The sequence below is a fragment of the Puma concolor genome, chromosome F2 (assembly GCF_028749965.1).
Source record: "Puma concolor isolate L17-30 chromosome F2, mPumCon1.1.hap2, whole genome shotgun sequence".
Lineage (NCBI taxonomy): Eukaryota > Metazoa > Chordata > Mammalia > Carnivora > Felidae > Puma > Puma concolor.
Window position 1 is genome coordinate 64098094 of NC_141684.1, and position 15836 is coordinate 64113929.

Genomic DNA, 15836 nt, shown 5'->3' on the forward strand with positions numbered 1-15836 from the left:
CTCTACTCAAGTCAACTCTGCAACTGGGACATCATGTGAGCGAGGCTCTCTGAGTCTTGCTCCCTCATCTGTCAGATGTGGGAATAGTTGTGTGATAGAACCTTTACTACCTACAGGGTTGCTGGGTGAATGATGAGTTTGAAAGTGTTTTCATGGAATAGGTGATGCTTAGGACGATATTTGTATGCTCCCTGGCACTCAGTATAAAAACAAACATGGAAGCAATTAAACTCTTGGAATCCAATGTTTGAATCTGTTTTTGATTCGTTTTTTTCCCCCTAAAATATCTATATCTAGATAAAATGATCTTTGGGTGGTTTTCATAGTATACAAAGAATGCCCCCAATTTTTCCTCTCTCAGATCTTTTTACATCACCAACGTGACTACAGTCTTGTGGAAAATAGCATCTTTTCTCTTGTTGTGTCTGAGTACCATTTAGAAAGAGGCAGCCTGGATTAATGTGATGAACTGGCCACAAAGCAATACGGATCACCAGGGACAATAAGAAAAACTGCACAAAACCCACACTCTTCGTATCACTAAAAGATCAAAAATGAGGTACTCTTCGAACCACCTGTAAGTAAAAAAAAAAAGTTAATACCAAATGTCAACAGACCTATACGCCGCACTTTGGGCACGAGCCCTGGGAAAACAGTAGCGATGAGAGAAGAAGGAAATGAGGTTGCAGCCAAGAGCTGAGTTGAAACCATCGCCGGAAAGAGTGTCAACCTGAAGTAGGAAAGACTGTAAAAGTCCCGGTAAAAGCTGCGGTGGAGACGAGGAAGAGACCCAAGTGGGCGCGAATCGAGGCTGCAGTGCGGCAGGGAGACAAGGACACAGAGCAAGAAGGAACATCCTTTGGAAACTGGGTGATAAAAGAAAAAAGGCAGCGAAAGAGGCGGGGGGGGGGGGGGTGGATTTCAGATCCTGTAAGAAAAAAGAGAAGGAAAAAATTGGAAGACACACAACCTCCCCAACTCCCACTCCCAAATAATAATAACATAAAAAAGTAAAAAGAACGTATATTTGGTTACACATGCTAGAAAGGAGCCTCTTAAACTAGAAATCTTATAAATACTTGAAATCCAGGAGATTGATAAAAACGGCCTAAATCTATACAAAATTATCATAAAATAGAAAATAAGAATAACAAAACCTATTATCTTATGAAAATGCCCAACACCCTGCCCAAAGTGACCATAAAGTGGAAAGAACCACAACACAATGCTGCCAAGTAAACGGCGTGTTTTCCATCAAGTACCCCAGGATGTGAAAAGCCATCTCAAGTCAGAAATTCAAGTACGAATCAAGGATCTCACAACCATTCAAGCTCTTCTTCAAGTATCAAGGCTACAGAAAAAGTTCCAGAAATAAATTGTAGGAACACAGGTAATACTGTACATATCAGCTCATCTGGAGTAAGTAGTCTTCACATCCAACCAAGAAATCACCGGAGAAATTTCAGCAAAAGGGTTGATGGTGAGCATTTAATACATTTATCAGATTTAGGATACAATAAAGGTAGAAGGGTCAAAAGATAATATATACGTTTTCTATGACAAAGTAAAAATAATGTGACTCAACACGGGAGGAAAGATAGAAAAACTGAAAGAGAAGAAGCTCATTGAGGGTAGAGCTAATAATAGTTGGAAGTCAAAGAACAACACTAAAAACCGACCACTGATAATAAAAGATTAAGTAAGAAGCAGGAACTAAGGGCGTTACCAACATTTAAGATCAAAGACAACCAAGAGGACAAAAATACAAACCCTACAAAGTTTCAAAGAGGGGGGATAAAGGGCAACACCTTTATAAATTTAGAAGAAACTTCCTGTAGAAGATGCAAAGTGAAATACGCAAAGACATAATAATAAGTGATACTCAATCTAAGAGAGGCCAAATGGACAAAAAATAAATAAGAATCTGGAAGACCTTAATATATAATCAATCAGGTAATTCTCATGCAAATGTATCCAACAGTATACTCCGAGGATAGAGGTTATACCTTGTCGAACACACACAGAAATTCACATTATTTGATTATGTGTTAGGTCACGGAAAAATGCATCAGGAAGTTGCATAAAATAGAAATATTACAAACAACGCTTTGATATAATACAATGAAACTAGAAATTAATAAAATTAAAACAGCAAGAGAGCTCTTTCATCTGGAAGCTGACAAACATCATCTGGGTGAAAAGGAAAATACAAAGCTAAAAGTGCAGAATTTAAAAAATGATAATGGGGGGGCGGGGGAGAGGGGAAAACGGGTGATGGGCATTGAGGAGGGCACTAGTTGGGATGTGCACTGGGTGTTGAACGTAAGCGATGAACCACGGGAATCTACCCCCAAAACCAACAGCACACTGTATACACTGTATGTTAGCTAACTTGACAATAAATCATATTAAAAATAAAATAAAGTAAAATAAAATATAAAGTAAAATAAAATGAAATAAAATAAAATAAAATGAAATAAAATAAAATAAAATGATAACGGGGTGCCTGGTGGCTCAGTCGGTTAAGTGTCTGACTCTGGATTTCAGTTCAGATCAGGATCTCATGGTTTGTGAGTTTGAGCCCTGTGTCTGGCTCTGCCTGGAATTTTCTCTCTCTCTGTGTCTGTCTCTCTCTCCCAATCTCTCTGCCCCTCCCCTGCTTGTGCTCACTTCCTCTCTCTTTCAAAATAAATAAACTTAAAAAAACCATCATGAAAACACTATGTATTAGAACTTATGATGCATCAAGCGTGACACTTATGTGTCATTTTAAGCATTCATAGCCTTAAACACTTTTATCACGAAAAAATAAATCAATCAAACTCAAAACTCAGAAAGCTGGGGAAAGAACAATATAAATCAAAAGAAAGCACCAGGAAGGAAATAATAAAGGTGAAAGCAAAAACTAATGAGGTAGAGAACAGAAGAATGACATATCTCATTAATAAATCAAAATCCTGTTTCTTTTTTTTTTTAATTTTTTTTTTTTTTAACGTTTATTTATTTTTTTGGGACAGAGAGAGACAGAGCATGAACGGGGGAGGGGCAGAGAGAGAGGGAGACACAGAATCGGAAACAGGCTCCAGGCTCTGAGCCATCAGCCCAGAGCCCGACGCGGGGCTCGAACTCACGGACCGCGAGATCGTGACCTGGCTGAAGTCGGCCGCTTAACCGACTGCGCCACCCAGGCGCCCCAAAATCCTGTTTCTTTAAAGAAGCGTCAAAGCAGACGATCACTAGTTTAACTAGTTGAGACAAAGGGGAGAAAATTCAAATACACAAAATAAAAAAAATCACAAGGGAGAAATAATCATTGAAATATACAAAACTCAAAGCATGAGAGAGACTACTTTGCAGACCTTAAAGCAAATAAATTAGAAAACCCAGATGAAACAGGTAATTGCCCAGGAAAATGCAGTTTATTGAAATTGACCCAATAGAAATAGAAAGCTTAGATAAAGCAATTTCCAAAGAAGGGAAAGAAAGATTATTAAGAAACTATCCTCAAAGATGCACCAGGTCCACATGGTTTCACAGGAGAATTTTATCAAGCCTTCAAGGAAAAGAGAATCTGAATGCTGTATGAATTGTTTCAAAGCATAGAAATCAATATTATATTAAGAATATAACACATGATAACCTAGTAGAATTTACTCTAGGAATGAAAGGTTGGTTCATTCATAGCCCATCCATTAATATAGTATATCCTATTGGAAGATCTACAGAGAAAATTATTTGAGCATCTCCATTGATGCTGAAAAGGCTTTTGACAAATTCAACATTCATTAGCAATAAAACACTAAAAAAAAAAAGAAAAGAAAAAAGTCAATGGCTATTTCCTTAACATGACAAAAATGTATTAACTTAGTCCTAAAATCTGTCCTCTCAATAGGGAATTTTTTAAAAAATATTTTTTTAAAGTTTATTTGTTTTTGAGAGAGAGAGAGAGTGAGAGAGAGAGAAGGAGGGGCAGAGGCAGATGGAGAGAAAGAATCCCAAGCAGGCTCTGTGCTGTGAGTGCAGAGCCCAACGACATGGGGTTCAATCTCACGAAATGTGAGATCATGACCTGAGCCAAAATCAAGAGTCGGATGCTAACTGACTGAGCCACCGAGGCATCCCAAAAGGAAGTCTTAAAAGCATTTTCACTAAGATCAGGAACAAGGTAACATTGTACTAGAAGTATTAATTCATTCAATTCAACAAGAGGAATCAATTAGAGACAACCAATAGGAAAGGAAGCAAAGCGATCTCTATTTGCAAATATCTGACAGGTATACCTGGAAAACCCAAGAAAATCAATGACAAGATTAACTCAAAAATAGAAATATTTTTTAAAGTAGCAGGATACAAAATTAATACACAGAAACCAATAGCCCTCATATACACACATGATAATCACAAAGAGGTTTTGATGAGAGAGGAAAACCCAATTCATAACAGTAACAAAGAAGATAAAATACTTCTGAATACACTTGACAAGAAATGTGCAAAACCTATGAGATAATATAAAAAGCTCCTGAAAGACCTAGAAGTTTACTTAACCAGGTAGAAAGACAGCTTTTGTACCTAGGTAGAAGACTCATCATCAGAAAGATGCAAATTCTTTCTGATAATTCTTTCAAAAACCAGATAGAAAAATGGCATAGGACACAAGCAGATAATCTACAAAAGCAAGTAAAATGGCCTTTAAACTTTCAAAAACGTGTTCAACTTTACTCATAATAAGAGCAATACAAATTCAAACCATACTGAGATACCCTTTCTTTCTCATTCAGTTGGAAAAATAATTTTAAAGCTTGACAACTGTTGAAAGCAGACCCTCGTACACTGGTGATGAGAATGCAAAATGGTACAAACCATATGGAGGGAAATTTGGCAGTATTTAATATAGCCATATAGGCATTTACCTTTGACCCAGTAATCCCGCAACTAGGAATTTACTCTGAAGATACCCTCAACGATATGAAATATATTTGCACAAGGCTCTTTACTGTCTCACTATTTGTAATTGCAAAATATGAGAACTGAAATGCTCATACTTAAAAGAGGGGCTGAATAAATTATGGTACGTACGTACAGCAAATTACTAGGAAGAAGTGAAAAGAGAGTAGGAAAATTTCTATGAACCGATGGAGAGGATATATTTTAAAGTGAAAATAATATTTTAGGTGAAAAAGAAACTAAGTGCAATACAATATATATAGTACACTACCTCTGGTGTAAAAAAGTAAGAGAAATCAAATATCCCCGTCTGCTTACTACTGCGACCAGAAACGGAGGAAGGTAAAACAAACTGATGAGATTGGTTATCTACATACAGCGCACGGGTGGGAAGAGACTGTGGGAAGGACTAACATTTCTCTGCACATGCTTTTGGCACTTTTGACTTTTGGAACGACGCTAAAGTATTACGTACTGAAAAACAAAATTAAACTACCGATGACGAGAAAAAATAGAGCCGAAAATGGAATGCAAATGGAAATAAACAAACCTTGCCGTATTTCAAATGGGTAACATAACTAAAATAAAGAAGAAGGGAAAACAGAACTATTCTGAGTAACTTCAAACACAGTGCTATTTTCTCTCTCTTTTTAAAAAATGTTTTCAATGTTTATTTTGGGGAGAGAGAGAGAGACAGAGCATGAATGGGGGAGGGGCAGAGAGAGAGGGAGACACAGAATCTGAAGCAGGCTCCAGGCTCCGAGCTGTCAGCACAGAGCCTGATGTGGGGCTTGAACCCACGAACTGTGAGATCATGACTTGAGCCAAAGTTGGACGCTTAACCGAGTGAGCTACCTATTTTCTCTCATTCTAAAGACAGAAGGAACTGAAAAATATATTGAACTCTAGTTAGCAGGTTTGTGTTTACAGCAGTATGATTTAGCAATTCTGAGATTGCTTTCCGTGTGCTGTAGCATTTAACAGGTGCGTTAATCCATTGAGGATAATGGAAACTAGGCTTCTCACTGCTGGAAAAGGATGTTATCATTTATATGGAGTATTACTTGGCAATCAAAAAGAATGATACCTTGCCATTGGCAACAATGTGGATGGAACTAGGATGTATTATGTTAAGCAAAAGAAGTCAGTCAGAGAAACACAAATATATGATTTCACCCATATGTGGAATTTAAGAAACAAAACAGATGAACATGGGGGAAGGGAAGGAAAAATAAGATAAAAACAGAGAGGGAGGCAAACCATATGAGACTCTTAAATACAGAGAACAAACTGAGGGCTGCTGGGGGGGGGGTGGTGGGGGGGGATGGGCTAAATGGGTGATGGGCATTAAGGAGGACACTTTTTGGGATGAGCACTGGGTGTTGTATGTAAGTGACGAATCACTGGGTTCTACTCCTGAAAAATAAAATAAAATAAAGAGTCTACTATTAACAAAGTATAATTAAGTAAATAAACAAACAAATAAATAATTGTAAGCATGTTAAAAAAAAGGAAGTTATTTAGAAACTAGGGAAGACTAGAATGAACCTCATGCTGTTAAACTAGAATTAGAGATATCAGTACAAACATACAATTTTAAATATATCTAGATAGCTATGTCCCCACGTATCTCCATATCTGTAGAAACAGGAGTGGCTGTCAATATACTTGCACGTGCATTTTAGCTCTGTCCGCCCAGAGGGTCTACATACAAAGATGCCTCCATATCAATTTTATGCACCTCGAGCCTAGTTCAGATGCCACTGCTGCCCACTTAAAAGGAACTGGGGTCCTTCGGAGAAATGGCAGATTCCAGAGGTCGAGGAGTGAAATACAAGGTGAACCTGGAACACAGTGTTAGGCCAGGAAGCAGTGAAGTGCTCAAAAGATGATGGGGACACACCAAAAGGACACCTGAAGGGACATCATTGGCCCAAACTGGGACATTCTGGTCATCAAAATAAATAATGGTAGCAAAAAGATATTCATGGGATAAAATGAGGATCTATGAATCCTTATTGCTATAAATGCATACATACATACGTACGTACATATGTACGTACGTACAAGAAAAAGGGAAATCTCTTGTCTATGGTAGAGTACCACTTAAATGTAGCCAGACAAACAGAATTGGAAAAAATCATCCTTTTGCAGCCATCATAATGATTCAGGCAAGAATTATGGATTCCTCAAAAGGCAGTGGATGAATTAGTAATTAAAAAAGGAAAAATAGTAGGCTCATAGTGGATTAACCTAGCAAACAACACCTCCACCGAGTAATCAAAAGTGAGACCACCAAACAGATGTCTCGTAGCTTCCGGTAAGATATCCTGAGTGCACACTTCCCCTTCTGTGGTATTCCTGTCAGGAATGCACAGTTTTAGTCCAATCATGCGGAAACATCAGAAAAACCCCAGCTGAGGGACATTTTACAAAACGACTCGCCTGTACACTTCAGAATGTCACGAATGCAATGAAGGGTTGAGGAACTATCCCAGATGGAAAGAGACTTAAGAGACATGACAGTTTACTACAATGTGTGTTTCTGGATTGGATCCCAGACCAGTAAAACAAAATCCTCCCCAACCCATAAACACGACAATACTGGGACAATTGGCAATATTTGAATATGGACTGTGGATTACATAATAGTATTGTATCAGTGTTAAATTGCCTGATTTTGATAAATTTACAATAGTTATGTAGGAATGTTTTTGTTCTTGGGAAATATGTACAAAAACTCTTACAGATAAAGGTATATGATGTCTGCAAATTACGCACGATTCAGGAAAAAAAGAAGCGTGTGTGTATATGCAGAGAAAGAGCCGGAGAGCAAGAGAAAACAATAAGGCAAATGAGATAAAATTTCTTGGAACTATTCTTGCAAGTTTTCTGTAAATGTAACATTGTATCAAAATATAAAGTGAACACCTTGTTAGATCTTAGAACTAAGTTTTCCACATTTCTGTCCTGGTTTCTACCAGTCCTCCCATCACAAAAGGAGCTCCTTTCGGGGGGCCATTCTGAAGTTCTTTACTCAGGGAGGAAACGGATGAATAGGTTTGTTCTGACAAGTGAATTTTCAAAATAAATGCAGATGATTTCAAGTTCCAGGCGATTCTCATCCAATCTGGGAAATACAAAGATGGCAAAACCACTAACAGCAATTCAAAACCACATGCAGGTTGCAAGCTGAGCCACATTTCTTTCCAGACGGCAACTTATTTGCTTTTAAGAACATGACCACGTAATTATGTCACACTTTACGAGCGGGTGGGAGAGATCACGCATGCGTGGCATAGGAACTCTTCCTGGAGCAGTGGTGTTACAATCAACAAAGGCTGCTGGAGTGTCCTGAGAAGCAGAAAGGATAGTTTCTACGGAGAGGGCCTGATGCCTCCCACTCCTTCGGCCTGCTCTCCCCACATCATCTCTGCCACAGCCTCGCCAAAACAGTGCACAGTTTCCTGAAAGCACCAGGCTCTCTCCCTCCTCAGCACTGGCATTTCTTCCTAGAATGTGCTTCCTTGCCTCATCGTCTGAGTCAGCTCTCGGCCTTCAAAATTAAATTTGTACATCATTCTCTCCGCAAAGCCTTTCGTGACCCTCCTCTTCTCATCCTAAGCACGTTGGGAAGGCCTACATCACACCTGTAGATGAATGTCGGTACCCATGCCCAACAGCAAACTGTAAGAGGTCCACTGGAAATTCACAAGCTTTGTAGTTTTACCCATCGTTGCTGACTGGAAGGATGTGTTCATTGATATGGCTATTCTCTTCCCAGCTTTCAGTTCTGAGGGCACTGATTTGATTTGCAAAATTGAGAGAGCCTGAACAGGGTATCTGCTCTAATGTACCATTCCTTTCTCTGAAGCCCTTCCCTGTTTTTTCTGTGTTGTCTTTGAATGTTTTTCTGAAGGCACAGAGTCTCCAATATTTGGGGCCAAATCAGTGTGTATTGTGGAGGATTTTCATGCTGCCTGAAAATTTGCTTTGGGTTCTGAAATTTCAGAGCCTCTGATGAATTCAGGGTCCTGCAAGGAACTAAAAGCCAATCATAAATACCTTTTTATTTGCTATGCATGGAAGATTTCTCGTGCACTAGTTTTACTGATGCAGTGCAAGAATACCTATTTATTTTACAAATAAAAGACTACAAACCTTCAACTAAGAAGACAGTATAGAACTATCAGTAAATGTCAGTTATGTCATTTATCTATAGACAAATAACTTTGTATAGTCAATGACTGATTAAAAGCACATACCTGCTTATTGGGGCAAAAGCACATAATTTTCCCTCTTTCTTAGCCCTTGATTAGTAAAAAACCTGCTAATTTTATTACTCATTAACGTGAAGGTAAATGTCCTTCAAAACTCTAGGGTTCTTTGGCATATCTCTCACTATTCAACTCTGTTATCAAACACTGTTCATAGAATAATATATATTCAGGGCTTACTTGTGCTAAGCACTTTTCAGATATCAGCCTATGTAATCCTTACATATTGTTCTGTATATGCATATTATTAGCAAATTTTTACAGATGAGAAAGTGCAGTTAAAGTTTAAATTGTTGGGGCGCCTGGGTGGCTCAGTCAGTTAAGCAGCCGACTTTGGCTCAGGTCATGATCTCACGGTCCGTGAGTTCGAGCCCCACGTCGGGCTCTGTGCTGACAGAGCCAGGAGCCTGTTTCAGATTCTGTGTCTCCCTCTCTCTGACCCTCCCCCGTTCATGCTCTGTCTCTGTCTCAAAAATAAATAAACGTTAAAAAAAAAAAGTTTAAATTGTTGAAAGAGTCAGCGCAGTATGGAGAATAAAAGCATAGGCTAGAATCGGACTCCTTGGGTTGATTACCTACTCCATCATTTATCAGCTGTACAATCCTGGGAAAGTTACTGAGTTTCTCTGTGATCCAATTTTTTAATCTATAAAATGGGGATAACAGTGCTGACTTCACAGAGTTATTGTGAGGGGTAAGTGATTTAACATATGCAAAGTACTTAGAAGAGAGCAGGGGCACGGTAAGTCACGTGATACTGTTAGACACTGTCCCCCAAACGGGAGGCCACTGAGCCAGAGCTTGTGAGCAAGCAGACCCACAAGACTCTTCACAACTACGTATGTTACCTAATCTGATCGACCCAGATCCTCCCATATTATTTCTCACAGTTACACTCTTGAATATCTCCTTACTGCATTCAACATAAAAACCCAATCCTATAAAAAAAAAAAAAAGCAGGGGGGGAGGGGCAAGGGGCTCCTGGGTGGCTCAGTTAAGTGACTCAGGTCATGACCCACGTGGTGGACTCTGTGTTGAGTGTGGAGCCTGCTTGGGATTCTCTCTCTCCCTCTGCCCCTCTTGCTCGCATAGGCACACACACACTCTCTCTCTTTCTCTTAAAAAAAAAAAAAAAAAAAACGAAAACCCAATCCTCTGAGGTAGTAGGTAACCAGGGTGATCAGATTGTTTAGATTGCCCGAGGGTCCCAGTTTATATCTGTTGTACTGGTATCCTGTTCAGTTTAGCATGTGTCCAGAACTTTTGAAATTTTAGTTTAGAAAATAGTTTTTAAATGCAGTTATTTTATAAATCCACTGACCATACCATTGGTCAGCAAATACATATGTCAAATATAGACCATTTTAATTATTTTTAGTACGCCCTCTCTGGTGGAAACATCCTTGTTTGGAAGATAAATTCTGTGGTCACCCGACATATAGCACTCTTTGTGAAACTGGCTCTGTTTACCTCTTCTGCTCGCCTCCCATTCCCTTGTACTACCATTGAATTGATCACAGTCCCCCGAATGGATCTTGCCTTCGCACAAACTGTCCCTTCTAGTTGGACCGGTTTTCTTTCCTCAATATCCCGTTCTAGACGGTGCCAGCATTGCCTTCAGCATGCAGCATGAAATGCCACCTCCTTGGGAAGCTTCCCTGGATTCCTCGGGTTGGGTTAGGGGCCCCACACGGCTCTTACAGAATCATCTCCTCCCCTGTCGGGACACTTTGTTCTCTGAACAGTAATGATAATACTTGACCGTGTTCTCCTCCAAGGCAGTGGCTTGCAGACAGGTGGTCATGTGGATTCTTTCCTTCTTTATTTATTTACTGAATGGACGAAAGAGGATTAGCTTTTCCCCCTCTTATCTTTCCTCTCTATTTTGAAACCAATTAAAGGTAAATTATATTCCTCAGTTTGGAGGGTAGGGGCTTAGAGTCCTGCAACACTTTTGTTCCTTTTTTTACGGAGAAGAAAGGCACCAGGTGTAGAATCACCCCTGGAAAAGACAAAATTTTGGACATCCTCTGGGAGCTTAGATTAATTCTGACTTGCCCCTGCCCCTGATCCTGACCAAGTGGCCACTGTTGTGTGATGAGAAACTTATCCCGCCAGTTGGCAGGGCTTGTCTAGCAGAGTTCTGGCTGGATGTCAGTGGCTGCCCGTCCTCCCCAGGGCACACTTCTGGGCAGGGTGCAAGCTGTCCACTGCATATGGCGACCCCGCCTCTGATCCGTGTCCTAACAACTCTGACCCTAAGGCCCCCATCACCTTAGGAGGCCAGCCTCACTTCCCATCCCTTTAACCCCAAACCCTGACCTGAACCCAACTCTTGGCCAAGCACCTTAAACAGAGAAGTCCAACAGAGCTAAGCAAGCGCAGCGTAAAAATAAAATAGGGTGCACAGTGACCTATGTCAATTATTTCTCAGCAGAACTGGAAAAAATATGGAGAGAAAATGAGTAAATAAAATGGAGTCCTGAGATGTGACAGAGAGAACGGAACCTGCTGAAGCTTCCTTAAAGTAACACGGAGCCGGGAAGAGAAGTTTGGGTTTTGTCCTTCAGTACGTTCAGGCAGTTCAGAAAAAAGACTGAGCTCCGGGTTGGCAGTGAGTGATGAGGAAGCTGGGGGTGGTGCTGATGAGCATCTCTTTTTGTGTCTCATGAAGTAGAGTAACATCCTTTGGAATCATAATATCACCATCCCCTTTCAAACACTGTCTCCTTCCTGTTAATGTTTTGCATCCACGCCCGTCTCGCTGATGACACCCATTATTGCTGGGGCTTGAGGCTTGCCAGGCTCTGTTCTCCACTTCTTGCTAGTGAGGCAGGATTTGAACCCAAGGCACACCGGCCCCGTCAGCACTAATCAGCCCCTAACACGCAGCCAGGTTGCCCACACCCATCTGCCAGCCGTGAGCTGTGGCCACAGGGCAGATGGGTCAAAAAGTGTAAATGCAACGTGGGCAGAAGCATGGGTGCCGAGGACGGAGCACAGCGTGGCCTGCCGGTCTACTGGGCGTGGAACACGGGTCAGGAAGCAGCCCTGCCAGCACGAGGCTGCCCAGAACCGACGGCCGGCCCCACGCTGCCTGCCATGGACACATAGCACGGCTGCCAGGAGCAGTTCTGGGCCATCAAAGGGCAGCAGCATCAGCTTTCACAAGCAGTGGGAAAAATAAACACCCCCTCAACCTGTTGATCCTATTCTATTTTGCAACACAGAAATGATGGCTTTCAACTCAAGCCAAAAATTCCTTCCTGAGTCATGGCGGCTGGTTTCTGAGCGGTGCCCCTGCTCTGTGCTTGTCTTAACTGGAAAATGACCAGTATGAGTAAGCAAAGCGTTGCAGCCTGTCCCCGCCTCGTGCGCATGCCACGGCACTAAGTAAATAGAATAAATACGAAGTTGAATGGGGAACAGACTTGCCTTTGGGAGGCCCTTTAACAAATAAATGTAAAGATTAATTTTTCCACATCCTCAGAATTGAAGGCAGTCAAAAAGCTCTTAGTCAATCTCATGTGAGAGAAACGTTTCTGAAAGACTGCTGAATTTTCAAATTTCACATCCCTCAGGTTTGGCTACTATCACTTTTCTCGAAGTCTTTTATAATGAAATTTCATATGAAAATGCATTTAATTCGTTTTCTAAAAAAAAAAAAAAAAAAAAAATCCGAATCTTCTTGGAGAATCGAGGCTTCTGAAACCTGGTAAGAGGGCCATCGCTGGAGGGCTGTGTCCCGGTAAGCACCACCTGAGACAGTCGTTTCGGTGGGTCCACACCTACGGTGGCTTTTTCGACACCTGTTCCCTTCAGCCCAACGGGGTGCAGTGAGCAGGGGAGGCCACGTCAAACACTGCATTTGGGTATCCAGTGAGTCCCCAGGTGGGACAGGCAAATGCTCCCTCAGTAGCCCTGTTTCAGGATTTCTTGCCTGCCATGTGGGTGTCGGCCGAAAGACAGCTTGCCCCCCGCATCATGAAATGGTAGGATCTGGAAGTGCCAGTCGTTGCGTGTTACACAGTGTCCGCCTATCTGTCCTCTGGGAAGGAATTTAGGGAGGAAGAGGCAACGGGTAACTCTGTCACCTTGCACATGTGCTTCCAACGGCCACATTCTCAGGCGACCCCGTCAACGAGTTACCAAGGCTCTGACAAATGGCCTCACAAATGGCGGATTTAGTGGTGGGTGGCAGAGAAGGGAGAGGGAAGAGTCCCAGATGCTTGCCATTTAATCAGGACCAGAGTGCAGTTAAACATTCTTCATCTCAAAGTTGGCCGGGTATGACTTGATGGAGAATAGCTCTCTGACTCAGCTCTGACCAGGCCGGTGACTTAAATAGCCTATTAATACCCTTTTACCTCGTTCATGACAAGAAGTAAAAGAAAGCTCAACTGACAATCCCTTAGCTGTAAAATTGAGTGCATCATAAAATAACCGTAAAGTCAATATCTAGTGTTAGGTCCATTAAAAATGTCACACTTTGGAAATGTCTTAATGTGGCCCCTGGGAAGCAGGCGAAACAATGCTGGTGTGCGGGATATTACCTCGTCAGCCCATAGCCCTGGTGAGACCAGCTTAAGGGTGGGTTCTTCTGCTCTGTCCTACGTGTGCTGGGGGTGATGTGGGGTCAGGGTGGGGGGGGGGGGAGGGCAGAGCGAGAAAAGGGAAGAAGACAGGAGAGAAGAGAAAAAGAAGAGATACATACATGGTTATTAAACATCCTCAGAAGTCCAGCTTTCTTTGTTTCGTTATTTGTTTACATCTTCCCCGCCACCTTTCCTGTTGTTTAGCTTCTGGTCAGATCAGTGAGGTGCCCCGGAAAAGGAAGAAGCTGAGAGTACAGCTCAGGAGGCTGGAGAGAGGCAGTGGGGCAAACAGGGTTCCCTGGCATGGCGCCAAGGAAGCCCATGTTCCTCTGATGGATTCTTCAACTATGGTGCTGACTCATCGTGACTCTGTTTCCCCACAGTGGAGGTGGTCAGGACAGTCCCCTCCTGCCCACACCGCACGTTTCTGACAAATCCACCTAAGGTCTACGCTTAGAGTGGAAAAATAGCAAGGGCTGATGATGCCAGGTGATACTGTGACATGGCCACCAGGCATGTCGGACCCCCCTCACTGAACATGAGGTAAGAGGGATGGGTGAGGGTTGGAGAGAACAAGGTGGCTGGGCTGAGGCCTGTTTATGAAGTTTGGGCGTGTCAGGCGGTATTGTCTCTGTGCCGTGCTGAGACCTCTCTGTGGGGCTTGACTCCAGGTACCCTGTCCCCAACCCAGCACCTTCTCCTCACTCACCACCACCCTGCAGAGCCTTTGGAATCGTATCACTGCTGCCTTTCACCACCCACTCTAATTAAGGAGTCTTAACAAGGAAGCTCCTTCTATTTCCTCCAACTTCGGCTTTTGAATGCTCTTAAATTTCCCATCACTCCTTTTTGGGTCTTGGGTCTTTGACATTCAATTATACTTTGTAAAAAATCTCTAAACCAGTTTCCATGAAGCCTCTCCACCAAATCAATGTGTGGGCACCACAAGGGAAAGAATTCTCCCAAACTCTCCCCAGGGCTCCCAAAGGTCATTCTACTTTTTTTCCCCCCCTTTCACAGCAATCCATGCTTAAAAGCATCATCTAATGAGCAAACACGCATGGGAGTAAATGCTCTGAGAGACATCCCGCTGTGACAGTCAGCTGATTAAAAGCAAAATGACAGATCTGTAACCAACGACACAATATGGTGGAGAATGCTGTTAGCACATGCACGCACCCACACTTTGCTCTGTGCAGCATGGTGAGGAACAGAAATTAGTTGAAATGGCTGGATCATGCAATTATTGGGAAAGAAGCTGTGGGGGAGAATAAAAAAAATGTGAATACCTGTGTAGGTCATAGCTTCCTCCATCTTTATTTCCTGACATAGGAAAATACAAGAGTAATTTATGTTAGCTTTAGAACTCATAAAACCATTCACTATGTCGTTTTCCATGCACAACATCTAAATCCTAGAAAGAAACATATTGTGTTAAATACAGACAGTGCTGAAGTCCCACAGAGCTTTTCTAGTAGACAGGTTCAAAATGAGCAGTGAAAGCTATAAATTAAAAGGTTTGAGATAAAATGTATAGGAGTTTCTTTGGTGGCAAAGGAGGAGAGAGCCCATTTAAAAGCAGTATGAAAAGTACTTCCAGTCAGTCTCAGTAAAATTTTGGTTATTTTTAGACAAAACAGTTGGGAAAAAAGGGGGGAGGGCAACAATCATCTCCTGTAGGAATTGTCTAGAAGGTGGAGGGGACTACTGGCTTCACTGGCTCTCCCTCGTGTGTCATTCCATCAAGAGACTATCAGACTTCCCTGAACAGAGTTAGGTCACCACCAGTAAGAGAGCCAGGTCCTTTGGGGGAGAGCTGTCTGGGTATAAAATTTCGAAAAGCAATAATTGGTTCAATTTCTAGGCCTTATTGAGATTTTTCGTTTGTTTATTTTGTTTTTGGTGCGTGGAGGGGTAAGATTTGAGGAAAAGCTCAAACAGATAAGCAGGATATCTGAAAAGATTGGAGCTGGGTGGGGTCAGCGACCAAAGACCTATTCTGCAGCTCAGTCAGGACTGG

The 15836-nt window shown here is 41.8% G+C and overlaps 1 protein-coding gene across 1 annotated transcript in view; it reads right to left on the reverse strand.

The window, feature by feature from the left end:
- SULF1 (sulfatase 1) overlaps positions 1-15836 on the reverse strand; it is a 182240-nt gene that overhangs the window by 2618 nt on the left and 163786 nt on the right. The window lies entirely within an intron of this gene.